We start from the raw sequence: 14,777 nt of genomic DNA on the forward strand, positions 1-14,777 counted from the left end.
CGAGGACAAATTTATTTTAAGGGGGGGTGAATGTAATACCCCAAAATATTTTAAAGTAATTACATCGTGCCACGTGTCGAGATTTCCGGTAAATTAAATTAAGAAGAGTTTAATTTAATTATATCGAGAATTTAGAATAAATTTTAATAAGTTAATTAGCGGGATTTGAGGATTTAACTTCGGAAATTGATATAAAATAAATTATAAATCCCGAGCTAGTAATTATTTTGCCAAAGTCCGTGAAATAATTTATATTATAAGTGGTAAAAGTCTCGAGTCAATCGGAGACTGTTTAAAATTTGGACGCGAATAGGTTATGGACTAAATTGAAACTTTTGAAAAGTTTCAAGGACCAAAGTGCAAATTAGTCGTTTATATATATGAAATAAGAAATGAAGAAGAGTCCAGAACCCTTTCCTTCATCAGATCAACGTTTTCTTTCTCTCTCGCTTCGTTCTTGACGGTTCGTCGCGCGGTTTCCGTTTCTCGTCCGTTTCCGACGTTCTATAACTCAAAACAATCGTATTTCAGTGGCGTATCATGGTAAGCTTGACGTTTATCGTTTAGACGGATATATTTTGAGTTATATCGATTCAAAGTTTTAGGCCACGAAACGATTTTATCGTTTTATCGATTATAGGATTGTATTTGGATGTTTTGAAGTAAAAATTAGCGTTTTGGATACATTTTGAGCGTTTTGGCGTGTTGGAGCTTGTCGAAATCGATTTCCGAGCAAAGGCCCGTGGCTGTGCGTCGCACAGCCGAACTGTGCGAACGCACAGCTGGACTGTGCGAACGCACAGTCAGGTGACTGTGCGAACTCGGCGCCTGAGGTATGAGTGAAATGGGAGGTGGAGTTCCTATATGTTTGAACTGTAATAGGACGCACTACGGCGCGTGTTACACTGCTATTGGAGCATATTTCAACTGTGGTCAACGGGGCCATTTTGCCAGAGATTGTCCGAGGCAGATGCCCCAGGGTTCGATGACTACTGTGATGCAGCCTTCTTATCAGCAGCAGAGGACTGTGCATCAGACAGCGTCAGGATATGATCAGACAGGGAGTACCTTCACTGGCCAAAGAGGCCGTGGTTATGCAAATCGAGGAGGAAGGAACGGTGTAGGACGTGGTACTGGCCAGACTTTGCAGGCTGGCGGAAGTCAGGCTAGGGTCTTTGCACTAAATCCTCAGGAGGCTCAGGCTTCTAATGCTGTGGTGCAAGGTACCTTTCCTATCGCTTCTCAAGATGCACTAATTTTATTTGATCCGGGCGCTACGCATTCTTTTGTTTCGCCTAGTTTTGCGAGCAAGTTAGGAGTACGACCAGCGTACCTTAGAAATGAAGAAGAGTCCAGAACCCTTTCCTTCATCAGATCAACGTTTTCTTTCTCTCTCGCTTCGTTCTTGACAGCTCGTCGCGCGGTTTTCGTTTCTCGTCCGTTTCCGACGTTCTATAACTCAAAACGATCGTATTTCAGTGGCGTATCACGGTAAGCTTGACGTTTTATCGTTTAGACGGATATATTTTAAGTTATATCGATTCAAAGTTTTAGGCCACGAAACGGTTTTATCGTTTTATCGATTATAGGATTGTATTTGGATGTTTTGAAGTTAAAATTAGCGTTTTGGATACGTTTTGAACGTTTTGGCGCATTGGAGCTCGTCGAAATCGATTTCCGGGAAAAGGCCCGTGGCTGTGCGTCGCACAGCCGAACTGTGCGAACGCACAGCTGGACTGTGCGAACGCACAGTCACACCGTGCAGACGCACAGTCCCCTGTACAATCGCACAGGCAGACGCGCGTACGCACAGTGTTTCGCCTATCGACCCGTATTGAGGAAAATTTATATTACGCGCGTATCGAGATTTGAAATGGATTAACATTCAATTAATTATTGTTTAATTAGAGGTGTTAACCTAATGAGGTTAAAAGAAGATTGAATTAGAAACGATATACGATCCGTAAACGAGTTGAATACCGTTTAACGGGATATACGTGAAAAGCACGACGATTAATGAAAGTAGAAATTGTCGAGTCTTGAGTCTAGAGTCAATCTTAGAATAGGATTCTGACACAAGTCAAATGTTTAAAATTTGTTTTAGATCCGGCGAGGCAAGAAGCAGCTGGACCAGTAGTTCGGGAAGCTTGACGTTCCTAAGCCCCGGCGTATTTTTGGATAAGCGTTTTCTGTGAGTTTATATGATTTGCTTTTAAAGTATTTATTCAAGCAATTATTTTATATTGCCTTCTGTTTGAACTGTATGATTTATGTACGAAATCTTTATATGAATTGCACATATGCTTGATTTGAAACCAGTATTGATCCGATGGTTCGTGCTACCTATTGAGCGGCAATAGGACTGTGTGATCACCAGTTTCGATTTGATACAGTTGTGAATACGATTAAGAACATGAATTTCTAAGTCAAATGTATGACTGTGATACGAGATTGAACTCGGTTACAGTGTAACGCCCCGTATTGTAATAACCCGAATTTTTTTTAAGGATTAGCTCGTGCTGCAAATCCTAAATTAAGAAATTTATGACAAGTGAGTCGGAAATGAGATTCAAGTCAAGAAGTATGGTGAAAATAAATGAATGGAATTGGTCGAGAAATAATAATTTAATTGGAAAATTATTATTTCGCTAGAAGCGGTTATTAGCGGGACTAATTAATAATTAAGGATAATTTAAAATAAAAAAAAATAAGAATTTAGTCCCAAGCTAATAATTTATATGATATCGTCCATAAAATATTATTCGGAAGTGAGTGTGGAAATTTTATTGAATTTCGAAGTCGTATTAAAGTTTGATGCGACGTAAGTTACGAAATTGGATTAAATCGTAAAGAAATTTAGAGGAACTAAATTGGATCTTTTGCCATTTAAAGCCCAATAGATAAGGCCATATGATATCATCCTCTTCACTTTCTTAAGACTTCAAGAAGCTACCAAATTCTCACCAAAAAGCTTCTCTTTGCCGAACCCATAACCCCACCACCATCTCCATCAAATTCTCACCAAAGCTTGGAGTTTTTGGAAGCAAAAGACTCTAAAATCAAAGGAGATCAAGGTATGATAGTTTAATTGAGAAATTAATGGTTATATATTATGATTTAAGTTAAGTAAATTTTAAGGTTTTTGGTTAAGATTATGATTTTGATGTGGTGTGTTGTGGGTGAGATTGAGGGTTGTTTTAGTTGTGATTTTTGGCAAGTAAATGGATGAATTATTGGTTAACCTTTGGAGCATGTCGGAATAGGTTTCCGGTGGCCGGAGTTTGCTCCGGTGAGCAGCAATTGCTGCTCACCAAGAGCAGCGAATTCTGCTCTCAAGAGTAGCGAATTCTGCTCTCAAGAGCAGAATTCTGCCTTCGGCAGAATTCTGCCGAGAGAGCAGAGCTCGGCTCTGCTCTTATGAGCAGAGCTGAGCTGCTCTTTTGAGGGCTGCAAACGCAGCCCTCGGCCGTCGTAAGGAGCGTAATATTGACGCTAAATCAGCCTCTATTCGCGTGGTAATTGGTTCGTGTTAATAAGCGTTGTTTAATAGTTTTATAACGATTGTTTATAACGAGATAAGTTAACGTGAAAGTGTTTTAAGGGAGTAGTTTAAGGTATGAAAAATATATAGAGGAGACATTTTTTAAGGTTAATATGAAGTGATTGATTGGTAATAGAGTTGATGCTTCAGTCTAATGTTAAGTATGAAAATAAATTGTAAGTTAACGGAAGGATTTAAACATAGCGAGGAGCAAACTTTGAGAGCAAATTGCGGGCTAACGAAATGTCGGAATGAGTCGATTTTTGTGTCGTTTTGTTCGTTACGGAACAAAGAACGAAAACATGAGAGAGCTGCTGCCATAACAGTGGCCAGACAGTTGCAAATTTGGTTGTAAACAGCAGCCCATAGGGCTGTTCTGCTGTCAATAAAACAGCCCGAGGTAGCAACTTCAAGGCTAGTTTCCGACACCTTCGGATTTGATTTTGAGTCCGAGGTCTAAATGAAAATTGTAGAGGACGTTATGAACTATTGGAATGTAAAATTTGTTTTGGAATATGACCAGTTTACGTGCTCTGTTTTTAAGCCCGAAACAGCAGCTGTAGTAAACTGTTTTCAGGACAAAACTGTCAAATTTAAGGAACCAACTTCAGGACCCATTTCCGACACCTTAGGACGATAATTTCAGTTTAAAATCTAAACGAAAGTTGTAGATGGGGTTAGGTACTATAAGGATGTCAAATTTGTTTGGAAGTCGGGCCATTTTAAATAAACATTTTAATAGTCCAAAGTCGGCTAATTAGCTAGTTTTGGGAAAACTAGTTTTAATTAACGAAATGTAAAGTCGTTAATTAATTGAGTTTTAAATTGACGTTTTGAGCTAATATCAATTATAAATTAAGAAAAAGTGACTTGTTAAATTAATTATCGATTTAGCTCGATAATTAATTTAATTTAGCTAAATTGAATAGCTAATAAATAACATTTGGACTAATGTTATTTATTAAATGGAATTATAATTTTAAAACGTAATCAATTTATTCCGAGGCAAAATAAATTGATTTAGTCACAAAGTATTCTATAGTTAGAACACCTTTGGATTAGGATACATTTTAACTACGATTCATTATCGTATTTTCGTAGACTCGGCGAGGCGACTACCAACGGAACACGGTACTTAAAGAACGCAATATGACCGTAGCTTTTGGATAGAAAACTGTGAGTTTTGCAATTTACTTTCGTATATTATTATTATAAGTTGTTAATTGTGTGGTAATTTATTAATTGCATTGCATATACATTATTACTTGGGTAATTCATGTGAATACTTTGTTCATAATATCGCTTGGGTGCATTATTTGATATATTGTTGTTATTTGTAAATTGTGATGTTTGCTTTAATGATCCGAGGAAACGAGCTACCTATTGGGCGTCAATAGGCTGTGTGATGACCAGTGTCCGGGTCAGTCATAGAATTAGTGTCGATAGATGTTTGTATTTGAAAATGTTTGATATGAGCTCAATATACGCTAATCATGTTTGGGTATCGGAAAGAAGGATTATAATTTTTGTTAGATACGTGAGTAACTCGGTTGAACTATCTCGGGACCCGTATCTAGTGAGTAACTCGGTTGAACTATCTCGGGACTCACACCTTGGGATTAAGCAGTGACATGATGTAACTCGGTTGAACTATCTCGGGACTATGTCATGTGGTAACGAGTAACTCGGTTGAACTATCTCGGGACCGTACCACTTGGATTAAAATGACTTGATATAATATTAATGGATACAATATGAATAGGATACGGATAGGAAATAGTATGAATTTAAGATTAGGGTTTCATCGGATCAAATATTGTTGTTTGTTTTAATATATGTTTATGCAATTTATATTCATAATATCTTAAGTAAATGCGAACTCACTCAACGTTGTCTGACCCCCCAATAGTGTTATGTTTCAGGTGTATAGTATCGGATGTAACGGACTTCTATCCTTGTTCCAGAAGTCCGCGAGTACAGAAAGAAGGAATAAATCAGTAGTGCTGCAGTAGTCGAGTCCTAGAGTGTAATTATGTTTTATCAAACGGTTTTAAATATCTTGTTTATACTCTGATATGTATAAAGGTTTTAGACTGCGCTTTTAACAGTTTATATATATATATATATATGTGAGAAATAGGGCATTGCTTGATATGGGATATCGCTTTGTAAGACCCTGATTTCTAAAGATCGTATTGTATCGTTTAAAGAAGTTTTATAAAAACGTTTTGTGAATGTTTCGCGAAAAAAATTTATAGTGTTTTTTTTTAGGCTTGCTACGGGTTTCGGAGCTACCACTCCCATTCCCTAGCGCCGCTCGCGGCCCTCAATTTTGGGTCGTGACAAAGGTGGTATCAGAGCAGTTAGTCCAGGATACTACTGCTTTGTGTGTGAGTCTACCTAGGAACTACTGCAGCTATAGGATTCGAGTCATGTCATTGATAAGTCCTTATTTGTTTTCAAAAATTTCTAACTCTCCTCGATAGGATGCGAGTCCGTATAATCGATTGCTTTGTGAAACGTTGTTTGTTCTATATGGAATATATGTATGTGATAAGGATGCGTGTTTCATTTATGATAGAGTATGCATATGCAATGTGCATACGGAGAAGGACATGTGAGAAATGCACTCTCACAAGCATGTCTGGGCAAGACGAGGCTCAGCCACACGCTATATCAAACGGAGAGGATGTACCTCCTGTATATCAGGGATAGTCCGAAGCGAATCATAGATCGCCGATCAGGAATAGTGCTTTGAGAACGGGGCGAATCTAGTCAAACACCCCCAAGTACGATGCGTATTCTTTGTGCTATCACATTTTTTTAGTAGCTATGGTTTGGCCAATAAGGCAAGCCATTATGCTATAGACGTATAGTATTAGAGATAGATCGTTATCGAATAGACGATGCACTAGGAAGAATGAGAACCTAGGTGCATAACCTAAGATATTCCTTTAGGAAGGAAACAAAACATAGAGAACATAGATTGAACATACATCGAACATACATTGAAAGAGTTCGACATACTCTACAAAATGTCAAATATGCACGAATAACCTGAGCTATGCCCTGAACATAGCTTGACAGTATGTGATAGAAAGATAGAGAACGAGAATAAAATACACCAATAAGATTGATAAAAAGCCATAATAAAGAAAAGCTAAAATGTCACAGAAGTTCCGGTCTGAGTTGACTTATGGTGTTTACAAAAGAAATAAAGCTTTGAGATTTCTTTTGAAAGTATAGTTGTGCGCAGACCCGGCATATTGTATGCCATAGGAAGCATGAAAGACATGATTGAAAACACATTGCAGTATCAGCATATATGTATAAATATCTTGATATAAAGCCAAATTTTTACAAAATATAAACTGTGCATCATACATTCGCTGATACGAGCAATTAAGAAAATTTGAAATAGCAACTCCTTAGTGATGAGAGGTGTCATCACTCTGACGCGCAATTATACTAAAAGTTTTAAAACTATATGATTGAAATTATATTCGATTTGAAAAGAAATTGTTTTGAAAGTCCCGCGGGCAAAGTCAAATTGATTTGAAACGTAAGAAAACCAGATGGAATTTCCTGTGACACCAATATATAAACTTTAACAAAGAGCAATAACAAATATAAAAGATTGTATAGAGATAGTTTAATGGTGAACATAGCTCACACCTCATAGGTAGAACCTTTGAGGATAAGAATTGTATAAGGCAGTTAAGTCACCTCGAGAGTAAGAGGTGCAATGACGATCGAGAGTAACGACATCTGGGTGTATGATCAAAAACATTGATACCAAGAGATATGATTGATATAGATAATGGACACGATATCACGAATACATAAGCCCTAAGGGGAACAAGGATATAGATCGACGACGCTTAAAGAAGCGAACAAGTAAATGATCGATAATACTAATAAGCTATATAGACATCAAGGGATGTAATGAAATATGAAGGAAAGACTCAACAAAGGGGTTGAGCTATAACACGAAGGTATTATCGGATAAATTGAAACAAGAGACGGTAAAGAAGGACACCTATAAGAGGCATTTAAGTATAAGGAAGTATAAAAAAAAAAAAATTAAAAATGGACGGAAGAACACAAAGAGATCGATTAACATGATCGACACAGATAAGGCTTAAACAACCTACGTATATGGTGTGACACTCGATAAAGGTAATCGAGGGATAGAATTAAAAACATTATATGGAAAGTAACAAGAAGATAAAAGGAATCAACTTCTATGTAGTCATAGACACATGGTGTCCAGAAGGATAGAGTTGATCTAAGTATAGGATCAACCTTACTAGTAGATGAGATGTCAGTAGGAAGATGAGAAATAGATATGCACAAGACCAAGGGTACAACCTGTCGATGAACACAAAAGAGTAACCTCCAACTCTTATAGATAGTAGAGGAGGAAAATATTAAAGCAAGAAGTACACAATGATCGCGAAACGTATAAGACGATCGCGAGGTACATTAAGAGAAAGATAAGAACATCACCGGATAATGGTAAAGGAGTTACCAGTCCTATATTCACTAAAATTAAAGGATCCAAAAGTAATATATGCAGAAATAAGATGGATAAAAAGAATCGAAAAGCAACATGTACATGAAAACGAGAAGTATAAAGTGATCAAGAAACTTAGTATAGGAAAGGTAAGAATGTCATTGGGTACTGGTAAAGGATATTACCAATCTGATACAGACAGTTAAAATGAAGGATCGAGAGCTAAGATATATTGTGGATAAAAATACATATTGAGTAATGTCAGGCAGGCAGTCCACTTCATGAGATTCATAAAGCTATGAAGTGCATGATTATTAGTGAAGGACAAGAAATTTCTAACCACCATAAGACATGAAAAGACTGTGGACGAAAGGCCGTATAAATCTAACTATAAAGACAATAGTTAGTAAATGAATATTCAGGAGTATCGCAATAAAAGCGAAAGAGGAGAAGGTAAACATGTACATGATTAAATACAAGGAGGAAGGAAATGCCAAGAAAGACGACGTCGGATGTCGATAAGCTTGAAAGTTCATAAGAAACGGAAATGAAATAGAAACTCATTAAGGAATCGTACAACTTAATGAATAAGAGCTAGGACTAAAGTTAAGGTCTTGAGAAACAAGCAAAAGAGAATCGATAGTACTATTATGGAATGATATTTTGTGATGAATATCGAGAGAAGCAAAGAACTAAAGGACATAAGATAAGAAAAGACCCTAGCTCAGGGCAAGGAATATGTGTTAAGTAATAACACATCACAAAATAAGAAATCTACGGAAGAATGTGATTTGAGATAAGGTAAAGGATTAACCTTATACTCAATAAGAAGAGAAAAGTATAAGTAAGTATTTCAGGAGACTAATGATCTTACTAAGCAAGGCAACTTTGGTAAACATAGTTGGCAACGACTAAAGAGACAATTTCGGATATTAACGAAATGTTGAAAGTAGTTTGACTCTACACGAAAAATGTAGACAAAATGATAAGGTATAAGAATATCAAATGTATTTCAAGCAAGGATTGATCGGATGCTTAGTCCATAGGCTCAAACAACAGCATATGCAAGCAGTTAACGATAGTCCCAGGAAGTGACCTTTGGGCCAATTTTCGACGCTTGCGGGTTTCAATTTCAATCCAAAGTACAAAGGGAAGTGATAAAAGATATTGTGAACATTATGGATACCAGTTTCGTTTAGTGAACAAACGTTTCTGAATAAGCAATATGGACAGCCAAAGTAAGCTAGATAAGCAAGATTTTGGACAAGTTTAAAGTAACTTGAAACCATAAGTGACCCTATTGGATTGGGATAGTTAATCAAATATAGTTTTGATTAATACCAAAAGTATTTAAAAAGAAAAGTTCAAAGTTTGTGTCCAGGATGACACTACCTATATAATACTAAGGAAATGAATGACGAATAAAGGTTAACGAGTACCAAAGCTAAGAAGTAAAAGAATACGAGCCTAATAAGGCAAGGAGTTAATAGGCGACGAGATTAAAATCCCAACGGGATAACAATTAATGTCCTATCAGTTGTTATTCTACCAGTACAACAATCGTTTACAGCTATGCGCGAACGAAGGAAGTTCACGAAGAGATTAGTCATCTCTTGTACAACGGACATTAGACATCAATGTACTAGTAAATATCATACTAAGGAAGTATGAAAAGAGTATCCATCTTTAAAGAAGATTAGCAGACATCGTAAAAACTTGATAACAAAGGCCGTTATTCAAGTATGAACTATACAAAATAAAGGAAAACGCCTAGAAAAAGTGTAGTCGTTTTGGATAAAAGTAGAAAGTTGGAATCTGACTTCTCTTCTGTAAATTTAACGACAGAAAGACGAAGTAATTAAAGAGTTATTGTACGAAGGAGTATCAAGAAAGATCGTCGAGATGAATAAAATTAAGATACCTTTTGATGGGACCGTTGGATCGAGTCAATATCGCAATATGACACTCCTAAGGAGGATGTTTAGAAGTTAACCGTTGTGATTGTTAAACGGAGAATTAAGCGGCAATTTCATAAGAACATAGAAGAAAGATTTATATAAGGATTATGAACGCAATAAAGACGAATTTATTATTAGGACGTAAATGACATAAATGGTGATACAGGAAGTAATGATGTGTGAAAAACACTACAATGGATTAATTAAGTGGCGAAGGTTTAAATTCGAGGACGAATTTATTATAAGGGGGGGTGAATGTAATAACCCGAATTTTTTTTAAGGATTAGCTCGTGCTGCAAATCCTAAATTAAGAAATTTATGACAAGTGAGTCGGAAATGAGATTCAAGTCAAGAAGTATGGTGAAAATAAATGAATGGAATTGGTCGAGAAATAATAATTTAATTGGAAAATTATTATTTCGCTAGAAGCGGTTATTAGCGGGACTAATTAATAATTAAGGATAATTTAAAATAAAAAAAAAATAAGAATTTAGTCCCAAGCTAATAATTTATATGATATCGTCCATAAAATATTATTCGGAAGTGAGTGTGAAAATTTTATTGAATTTCGAAGTCGTATTAAAGTTTGATGCGACGTAAGTTACGGAATTGGATTAAATCGTAAAGAAATTTAGAGGAACTAAATTGGATCTTTTGCCATTTAAAGCCCAATAGATAAGGCCATATGATATCATCCTCTTCACTTTCTTAAGACTTCAAGAAGCTACCAAATTCTCACCAAAAAGCTTCTCTTTGCCGAACCCATAACCCCACCACCATCTCCATCAAATTCTCACCAAAGCTTGGAGTTTTTGGAAGCAAAAGACTCTAAAATCAAAGGAGATCAAGGTATGATAGTTTAATTGAGAAATTAATGGTTATATATTATGATTTAAGTTAAGTAAATTTTAAGGTTTTTGGTTAAGATTATGATTTTGATGTGGTGTGTTGTGGGTGAGATTGAGGGTTGTTTTAGTTGTGATTTTTGGCAAGTAAATGGATGAATTATTGGTTAACCTTTGGAGCATGTCGGAATAGGTTTCCGGTGGCCGGAGTTTTCTCCGGTGAGCAGCAATTGCTGCTCACCAAGAGCAGCGAATTCTGCTCTCAAGAGCAGCGAATTCTGCTCTCAAGAGCAGAATTCTGCCTTCGGCAGAATTCTGCCGAGGGAGCAGAGCTCGGCTCTGCTCTTATGAGCAGAGCTGAGCTGCTCTTTTGAGGGCTGCAAACGCAGCCCTCGGCCGTCGTAAGGAGCGTAATATTGACGCTAAATCAGCCTCTATTCGCGTGGTAATTGGTTCGTGTTAATAAGCGTTGTTTAATAGTTTTATAACGATTGTTTATAACGAGATAAGTTAACGTGAAAGTGTTTTAAGGGAGTAGTTTAAGGTATGAAAAATATATAGAGGAGACATTTTTTAAGGTTAATATGAAGTGATTGATTGGTAATAGAGTTGATGCTTAAGTCTAATGTTAAGTATGAAAATAAATTGTAAGTTAACGGAAGGATTTAAACATAGCGAGGAGCAAACTTTGAGAGCAAATTGCGGGCTAACGAAATGTCGGAATGAGTCGATTTTTGTGTCGTTTTGTTCGTTACGGAACAAAGAACGAAAACATGAGAGAGCTGCTGCCATAACAGTGGCCAGACAGTTGCAAATTTGGTTGTAAACAGCAGCCCATAGGGCTGTTCTGCTGTCAATAAAACAGCCCGAGGTAGCAACTTCAAGGCTAGTTTCCGACACCTTCGGATTTGATTTTGAGTCCGAGGTCTAAATGAAAATTGTAGAGGACGTTATGAACTATTGGAATGTAAAATTTGTTTTGGAATATGACCAGTTTATGTGCTCTGTTTTTAAGCCCGAAACAGCAGCTGTAGTAAACTGTTTTCAGGACAAAACTGTCAAATTTAAGGAACCAACTTCAGGACCCATTTCCGACACCTTAGGACGATAATTTCAGTTTAAAATCTAAACGAAAGTTGTAGATGGGGTTAGGTACTATAAGGATGTCAAATTTGTTTGGAAGTCGGGCCATTTTAAATAAACATTTTAATAGTCCAAAGTCGGCTAATTAGCTAGTTTTGGGAAAACTAGTTTTAATTAACGAAATGTAAAGTCGTTAATTAATTGAGTTTTAAATTGACGTTTTGAGCTAATATCAATTATAAATTAAGGAAAAGTGACTTGTTAAATTAATTATCGATTTAGCTCGATAATTAATTTAATTTAGCTAAATTGAATAGCTAATAAATAACATTTGGACTAATGTTATTTATTAAATGGAATTATAATTTTAAAACGTAATCAATTTATTCCGAGGCAAAATAAATTGATTTAGTCACAAAGTATTCTATAGTTAGAACACCTTTGGATTAGGATACATTTTAACTACGATTCATTATCGTATTTTCGTAGACTCGGCGAGGCGACTACCAACGGAACACGGTACTTAAAGAACGCAATATGACCGTAGCTTTTGGATAGAAAACTGTGAGTTTTGCAATTTACTTTCGTATATTATTATTATAAGTTGTTAATTGTGTGGTAATTTATTAATTGCATTGCATATACATTATTACTTGGGTAATTCATGTGAATACTTTGTTCATAATATCGCTTGGGTGCATTATTTGATATATTGTTGTTATTTGTAAATTGTGATGTTTGCTTTAATGATCCGAGGAAACGAGCTACCTATTGGGCGTCAATAGGCTGTGTGATGACCAGTGTCCGGGTCAGTCATAGAATTAGTGTCGATAGATGTTTGTATTTGAAAATGTTTGATATGAGCTCAATATACGCTAATCATGTTTGGGTATCGGAAAGAAGGATTATAATTTTTGTTAGATACGTGAGTAACTCGGTTGAACTATCTCGGGACCCGTATCTAGTGAGTAACTCGGTTGAACTATCTCGGGACTCACACCTTGGGATTAAGCAGTGACATGATGTAACTCGGTTGAACTATCTCGGGACTATGTCATGTGGTAACGAGTAACTCGGTTGAACTATCTCGGGACCGTACCACTTGGATTAAAATGACTTGATATAATATTAATGGATACAATATGAATAGGATACGGATAGGAAATAGTATGAATTTAAGATTAGGGTTTCATCGGATCAAATATTGTTGTTTGTTTTAATATATGTTTATGCAATTTATATTCATAATATCTTAAGTAAATGCGAACTCACTCAGCGTTGTCTGACCCCCCAATAGTGTTATGTTTCAGGTGTATAGTATCGGATGTAACGGACTTCTATCCTTGTTCCAGAAGTCCGCGAGTACAGAAAGAAGGAATAAATCACTAGTGCTGCAGTAGTCGAGTCCTAGAGTGTAATTATGTTTTATCAAACGGTTTTAAATATCTTGTTTATACTCTGATATGTATAAAGGTTTTAGACTGCGCTTTTAACAGTTTATATATATATATATATATGTGAGAAATAGGGCATTGCTTGATATGGGATATCGCTTTGTAAGACCCTGATTTCTAAAGATCGTATTGTATCGTTTAAAGAAGTTTTATAAAAACGTTTTGTGAATGTTTCGCGAAAAAAATTTATAGTGTTTTTTTTAGGCTTGCTACGGGTTTCGGAGCTACCACTCCCATTCCCTAGCGCCGGTCGCGGCCCTCAATTTTGGGTCGTGACACGTATCTAGTGGGTTAGACCCACCACTGGAATTAAGAGAATTGTCGCGACTAATGTGGTAGAGTGTGAATACTCCCGGGTCGGGCTATTGGATAAGTTTTCCTCTGAGTACATACATTTAGCATGTTCGAGGATTAGGGTTTCAATCGGATCCTGTACTTGGCTGCATATGATTGATTGCGGTTTTATGTTTTATTTGAATACTTATTAGTAAATGTATGAACTCACTCAGTATATCCCAATATACTGACCCCCTCACAGATTTCCTTTCAGGAAAAGACGCTTCGAAGCAACGGACTTCTATCCTACTTCCAGAAGTCTATATTTTTGAGTATGTAAAGAAACAGTACTTTACTCTTAGAGCTGCAGTAGATAAGTATTTTGCAAGTCAGCTTGTAATGTATAGTTTTCTGTAAATATAACTTTAGTGTTTTAAAGTTTTAAATATTTTACGCTAGCTGCGTTTTGATATTTGAGACTGCCAGAGTATATGTATGCCTAGCATGTGTGCTTCTGCATGACACGTGTTTATGTATGTCATGCATGACGTATATGTTTCGCGAAAAGTTATTTTACAATTTTAGGCTTGCTATGGGTTTCGGAGCAACCACTCCCATTCCCTAGCGCCGGTCTCGGTCCATGAAATTGGGTCGTGACAGCCAGACTCTCTTTCCCTAAGTGGCCTAGGACAAACTGGTTTCAGATGACCTATTTCACCACAGTTGTATCACTAGCGGGTCTCCCCCTGTGCACTTATGTTACCCAAGTTTGAGACTATTAATGTTGATCGCTTTCCTAGTAGTCCATGAACCCCATCTTGTAACCCAATGTTTCATACATCATGGCCGCAATAGCCTCCTCCAATGGTAAAATCCTTGTCTGAGCTAGCAACACTCTGATCCTTTGCTTAAATACTAGGTTGAGGTTTTTTAAAAATTGTAGTCCTCTCTTGCACAAAAATCTCTCTGCTTTTGCACGCATGATTATTACAGTTTTCCATGGGCGAGAAGTGATCATAGCCTGCTCATAGGCGCTCTAGATCTATGGTATAATCTTAAGCAATCTTATCTCCCTTATCAATAACATCAGTCTCTCGCTTTATC

The 14,777-nt window shown here is 36.6% G+C and overlaps 2 long non-coding RNA genes across 2 annotated transcripts; both read left to right on the forward strand.

Annotated features, from left to right (window-relative positions):
- The first annotated feature begins 2,919 nt into the window (after nt 1–2,919).
- On the forward strand, nt 2,920–5,776 carry LOC130014785 (uncharacterized). The gene is made up of 3 exons (XR_008789486.1): nt 2,920–3,074; nt 4,643–4,717; nt 5,451–5,776. It is a non-coding gene; the product is annotated as an uncharacterized LOC130014785 (long non-coding RNA).
- Nucleotides 5,777–10,714: 4,938 nt separating this feature from the next.
- LOC130014790 (uncharacterized) lies at nt 10,715–13,566 on the forward strand. Its single transcript, XR_008789506.1, has 3 exons — nt 10,715–10,864; nt 12,433–12,507; nt 13,241–13,566. It is a non-coding gene; the product is annotated as an uncharacterized LOC130014790 (long non-coding RNA).
- The last annotated feature ends 1,211 nt before the right edge of the window (nt 13,567–14,777 follow it).

The sequence above is a fragment of the Mercurialis annua genome, linkage group LG7 (assembly GCF_937616625.2).
Source record: "Mercurialis annua linkage group LG7, ddMerAnnu1.2, whole genome shotgun sequence".
NCBI classification, from domain to species: Eukaryota; Viridiplantae; Streptophyta; class Magnoliopsida; order Malpighiales; family Euphorbiaceae; genus Mercurialis; species Mercurialis annua.